Below are 6,368 nucleotides of genomic sequence, written 5' to 3' on the forward strand. Positions count from 1 at the left end.
TCGGGGCTTGTCACATCAGTTGTGAATGTAACAAACTTGCTTGAACCCCAGCACCTCTTTCATTACAAATTAAGCACTCGTCACTCTCAACTGAACTGCACTTGCTAAGCAGGGGGTTTGAATGCCACATCCTAGGGAAGAGAGAGAGGGTGGGGCACAGGTGTTTTTGCTTGGTTGTGGGCTCTGCCTAAGAGTCACAGGCACTATTTGACCTGCCTCCTCTTGAGAGAGAGAGAGATGATTAGGCTTCATTACTGACCACTAGAGCTGAAATCTGTGATGATCAGTCTAAGTGCTTAGGCCTGCTGTGGGACAGCATTTCTGTGGAAGAGACAACCCAGCCTGCACTAGCAGCGAGGCTCCCCCACTGAGAGCGGAAATCACTGAGAGCTGGGTGGAACCTCGAGAGACCGATTCGCAGAGGTCACAGTGGCAGCAGAAGGTGACAGTGCAGGGCCATTGGGGACGGAGCAGTAGAGTGAACGGTGGCACGACAAACAGCAGCAGCCAGAGCACTGGACTATGTTTTAGTGACTTGGCTCCAGAATGCTAGATTTGTGACTGGAAAACGTATATAAATGTTTCCTAGTAGGCCAAGATTTTTAAAATACATAATTTGCCAAAGTCGTCATATCACATCATCGCTATCTCAAGAGGTCATTAACTAGGGGAGTTTCTGTCATAAACTTTTTTATGATTATTTTTATGTAAGAATGGCCATATTGGGTCAGACCAATGGTCCATCTATCCTAGTATCCTGTCTTCTGACAGTGATTATTCCAGGTGCTTCAGAGGGAATGAACAGAACAGGGAATCATCGAGTGATCCGTCCCCTGTCATCCACTCCCAGCTTCTGGCGAACAGAGACTAGGGTCGAGACATTCAGAGCATAGTGTTGCATCCCTGTCCATCCTGGCTAATAGTCATTGGAGGACCTAACCTCCATGTACTTACCTAGTTCTTTTTTAAACCCTGTTATAATTTTGGCCTTCATAACATCCCTGGCAAAAAGTTCCATGGGGGACTCTGCGTTGTGTGAAGAAATACTTCCTTTTGGTTGTTTTAAACTTGCAGCATATTAATTTCATTAGGTGACCCCTGGTTCTTGTGTTAAGTAAAGGGGTAATAAAACTTCCTTATCCATTTTCTCTACAGCAGTCAAGATTTTATAAGCCTCTATCATACCCCTCTTAGCTGTAGCTCTTCCAAGCTGAAAAGTTCCAGTTGTCTTACTTTCTCCTCATATGGAATCTGTTCCATACCCCTAATAATTTTTATTGCCCTTCTCTGTACCTTTTCCAATTTCAATATATCTTTTTTTGAGATGGGGTGACCAGAACTGTACACAGTATTCAAGATGTGGGCATATCATGGATTTATATAGTAAAAGCGGAGGGGCTTGATTTGCCAGACTGATCACCTAAGCCAATATTGACAACCTATTGAAAAGGCTGCAAAACACCATGCCTGTGGACTGCATCGACATGCAGAAAGCCTTATAAACCAGTCACTGTCAAAGCTAGTTTTAGAAGAACTTAATGAGGCTGTTAAGAATGCTGGAGACACAACTCAGTTCATGTGAACCAACATGGCTGTTGCATGGTATTTTCTATTTAAGCAAGAGATACCACACACTACAAACTGGAGGCCAATGTTGAGTGCATTGTCACTTGTGAATCCTGACACTGTTTCAGACACTAGTTTCAAAGAAGACTGGCAAATGCTTGCTGTCTTTCTGAAAAACTCAGCTGACTCTCTAGAAGTGTGCAGTGCAATAGTGAAAGACTCAGCAGTTTGAAGAAGTGAAGAACTTTCTCACCATATTCAAAATATGTGCATATGTTGCTGATGAATGCACCAATGCAATGTCCATGGTAGATCAGTAGATGCATTTTAGATGTTCAGGTTATTGAAGAGATATAACCTGCCATCTGTGACATCTTAGAAGAGTTAAATGCTTGTAAATTGAACCCCAAACAGATGGCTGCTTGTGCATTTGATGGTGTTACAAGCTTCTCTGGAAGACGTAGTGGAGTACAAGTTTTGCTCAGAGAAAAGTGTAACCCTAATCTCTCTTATATACGTTGCAGAGACCATCTACTCCAGCTAGCGCAGAATCTAGAAACTGCAGAATCTTCAAAAGATACTCTTGCTTGAAAAAAGAGAGTCCAAAAGGACTGAACATCTTGGAAACAAATAGGTACACTGCAAATTTGAAGTTCAAATTAGTCCAACCTGGGAAAACCTACTGGCATTGTTATGAGCGATTCTTGGCTGTTGTCTTAAAATTATTGCAACCGTTATTACTGGCTTTGGAAAGTATCCACCAAGATAGGACAGATCTAAGTAGTGAGGCTGGTAGACTATTTTTGTTACTAAGTTCAGAGAAGACTATCGCCATTCTCTCTTGTAAATCTACTTTTGAAACCACTTGGGTCATTAAATAATGTCATCCAGGCATCTGCTACAACAGTAGTAGATCTTTGTCCAGCAATAGAAGCTATCCTTGGATCAATCAGAGATATCCATTGAAAATGTACTGGAAGAAGCAAAGACTTCAGTCCAGAAGCTGACTAATGAAGGTACTTGAATTGACTCCTTAAGTGAAGAGGAAAAGAAGTGCTTGTTAAACCAGCTGAAAAAGTACACAGACTTGATTCTTACAAATCTACACTAGCGATTTCTGGATTCTATTCAACCTCCATGTAGCTTTTACAGATGCCTGTCTTATAAAATACCTACAGTTGAGTGGAGTGAGGCACTACCAGCAGTAGGGCTGCTATGTGATCAGGACAGAATAGAGAATTTTGAACGCAGAGTGGAATAACATAGGACGAACAAATGAAGATTAACTTCAACTTCTTTATCATCACTAGTGGTTCGTCCCAATCTTTGTGCTACGTTTCCTGGGATGAAAGGAGTAGGAATTCATCTCTTGCTGCTCCCAGTCACAACAGCTACAGTGGAGCATTCTTTTTCCTCATTGAATAGAATTTTGTGTTCTGAAAGAAGTCGGCTTCTGCCTGATCATGAGCATATCATGAAGGACTGGAAGTAACGGGCACACAAGATGACACCAAAGAGTACAAAATTACAACAAGAAACCAAGAAGGCTGTAGATGTAGTGCTTCATAGTAGGCTTGAGTAGCCCACTTTAATTTTTGTGATGATTTTAAAACATAAGCTAAATCTAATAAAAATGGTCATGGGACATTTTTCAGTTTTTACTGTGGTGCCATACAGCCCACCTTTGCCTTCACGGTCTCAACCCTCGTCGGCCCTCACCCCCTCCCCGCCCTAACTATTCCAAAAAAAACCCACCCCATTTCAATTCCTGGGGAAAACACTCCAGGTAAGGGTGCTGAGGGGCAGGGGAGAGACCCAGGCTGAACCACAGGAGCCTACAAAGACACAGACCGTTCTGGTTCCTGGCTTAAAACCTCTGTGTAGTGAATCTAGCAATGCTTCATGGTTCCCTAGAGGGGGCTCTTTCAGCCAGGGGGGCACTAGGTGGGAGCTCGAGCGTCCGTCACTCCTCTAGCATCATAGCGAAGGTGGGATTTTTGTTTTAACACAAGCATTTGGAAGTACAGTAACTGCTTTTGAGTTTTTTGAACTGCAATGGCTGCATTATTCAATAGATGGCATCAGTGCCGCACTACTGCTTCTTAATCTAGCTTCAGTTAAAAGGGAAAGGTGCTGTTTTCAAATGTATATTGCTCCCTTTCCCTCTTGGGGATTTCTACCCCACCTGCCTTGTTTTTGTCCTCTTTTATTTAATATAATTAATGTTATGAAAAGATTGGTCTAAAACGATTTGAATACTTTCAAGTTTGGATGGGTTGGATTAATTAATCAGTTTTTCCACTTAAATTACCTCTTTATAAACTCATATTGTAGAAGAGACAACATTGTTCTGGCTTTGGTAGATGCAGTGTTCCACTTTTACAGAGATTTGCAAGAACCTGCTGTGTGCACTAGAATAGAAACCTGTTGGGCGAGTGGGGGCAAATAAAGAGGTAAGATAAAGTCAGATTCAGTGTGATGAGAGGCAGAATGTATGTAGTTTTAAGCATCCGTTACGGCCAGAAAGGCTTTAGGTTAGGGTTACCCTCTTTACTTAAGACTGGAGTTCATACAAGATAAAGGCTTCCTCTTCCAGCAGTTCTTTTAAAATGATTGTTTTATAATGTTCCTTTTGTGCCACTGCAGCCCATGACTTAAACATATATAAACAAACAAATGGAAGCAAGGGAAAGTTGATAGTAATAAATGTAAATCAGAAGCTAAGAATTGTAGAAAATTGATAAGGGAAGCAAAGGGACAAGGAGGAAATCTATGCCCAGAAGTGTTAAGGACAAAGGAGTTTTAAAAATATATTAAGAACAACAAAAATCGTACCAATGGTAATAGTCCATTACTAGCTGGGAATGGTAGAATTATCAATACAGAAGAAAAGGCAGAAGTATTCAATAAATACTTCTGGTCTGTATTGGGAGAGAGAAGCAGATGGCATTATACCCTATAACACTCTTTCCATTCCACTACTGTCCCAACAGGCTGTTAAACAGAGGTGCTAAATTTAGACATTTTAAAATCAGCAGGTCTGGATAACTTGCATCCAGGAGTTTTAAAAGAGCTGTCAGAGGAGCTTGCTGGACTGTTAATTTTCAATAAGTGTGGGAACACTGGGGAAGCTTCAGATGACTAGAAGGAAGCTAATTGTATGCCAATATTTAAAAGGGTAAGTGGAATGGCTTAAATAATTATAGTCCTGTCATTTTGACATCAATCCTTAGCGAGATAATGGAGTAGCTGATACAGTACTCAGTTAATAAAGAAATTAAAGAAGGGTATTTCATGCCAATGAACATGGATTTATGGAAAATAGATCCTGTCAAACTTCATATCTCTCTTTGAGATTACAAGTGTGGTTGATAAAGATAATAGTGTTGATGTAATATACTTAGACTGATGTATGGTGTTTGACTTGGTACCGCGAAACATTCTGATTAAAAATTTAAAACAATATAAAACTAACATGGCACACATTTGACTAACTGATAGGTCTCAACATGTAATTGGAAATGGCGAATAACTAAGAGTGTGTGTGGTTTCTAGTGGAGCTCTGGAGGGATCTGTTCTTGGCCCTATGCTATGCTTTTTATCAATGACCTGGTACAAAACACACACTCATCACTGATAAAGTTTGCCGATGACACACAAATTGGGGGCGTGGGCAAATAATGAAGAGGACAGGTCCCTGACAGAGCATTCTAGATTACTTTGTAAGATAGGGACAAGCAAACTATATGCATTTTAATACAGCTAAATGTAAATGTGCACAGCTAGGAACAAAGAATGTAGGCCATACTTACAGGATGGGGAATTCTATCCTAGGAAGCAGAGATTGTGAAAAAAATTGGGGAGAGGGGATTGTGGATAATCAGCTGAACATGAGTTCCTAGTGTGATGCTGTGACCACAAAGGCTAATGCAATCCTTGAATGCATCAATGAGAATATCAAGTAGGAGAAGAGAGGTTATTTTACCTCTGTATTTGGCTTGGGCATGACTGCTGCTGGAATACCATGGCCAGTTCTAGTATCCACAATTCCAGAAGAAAGTTGATAATCTGGAGAGGTTCAGAGAAGAGCCATGAGAATGATCAAAGGATTAGAAAACCTGCCTTATAGTGATGGACTCAAGGAGCTCAATCTATTTCGCTTAACAAAGCAAAGGTTAAGGAGTGACTTGATCACAGCCTATAAAAGCCTACACAGGGAACAACTATTTAATAAAGGCATTTTTAATCTAGCAGAGCGAGGTCTAATACGATCCAAGGGCTAGAAGTTGCCACTAGACAAATTCAGACTGGAAATAAGGCATAAATGTTTAACAGTGAGTAATTAATCATTGGAACAACTTACCAAGAGTTGTGATGGGGGTTTTTGGACAGCTCGTTATAGGGTCATTTCCTTTTGCAATGAAGGATAACTATGGGCCAAGGTCTCAGCAGAGACTTCAATGGAGCTATGCTAATTTATGCCAGCTGAGGATCAGGCTCTACGTACCAAGCCAGGGGACACGAACTGCTTAGCTTTTGGAAGCCATACAATACTTTTTCTCCTCTACTGATTCTGTTTTCATTGGACAAGCAAGTGAAATAGCTGGGGAAAGCCTTTCCCAACATTCAGAGTTTGTTTACCTGTCTATCAGGCTGTTCCAGAGCCGGAGGAGTGCTTGACGATCAGAGTGAGAAGAGCTTGACTTGTTTCCACGTGTGCCTGTGTAACACACTGGGCAGTGTTTGCTACTGGTCCCCTTCTGCATCAGCTCCACAGCGGAGAAGAGTCTAGTACAGCACTC

Source organism: Lepidochelys kempii, chromosome 8, assembly GCF_965140285.1.
Source record: "Lepidochelys kempii isolate rLepKem1 chromosome 8, rLepKem1.hap1, whole genome shotgun sequence".
Taxonomy (NCBI): domain Eukaryota; kingdom Metazoa; phylum Chordata; order Testudines; family Cheloniidae; genus Lepidochelys; species Lepidochelys kempii.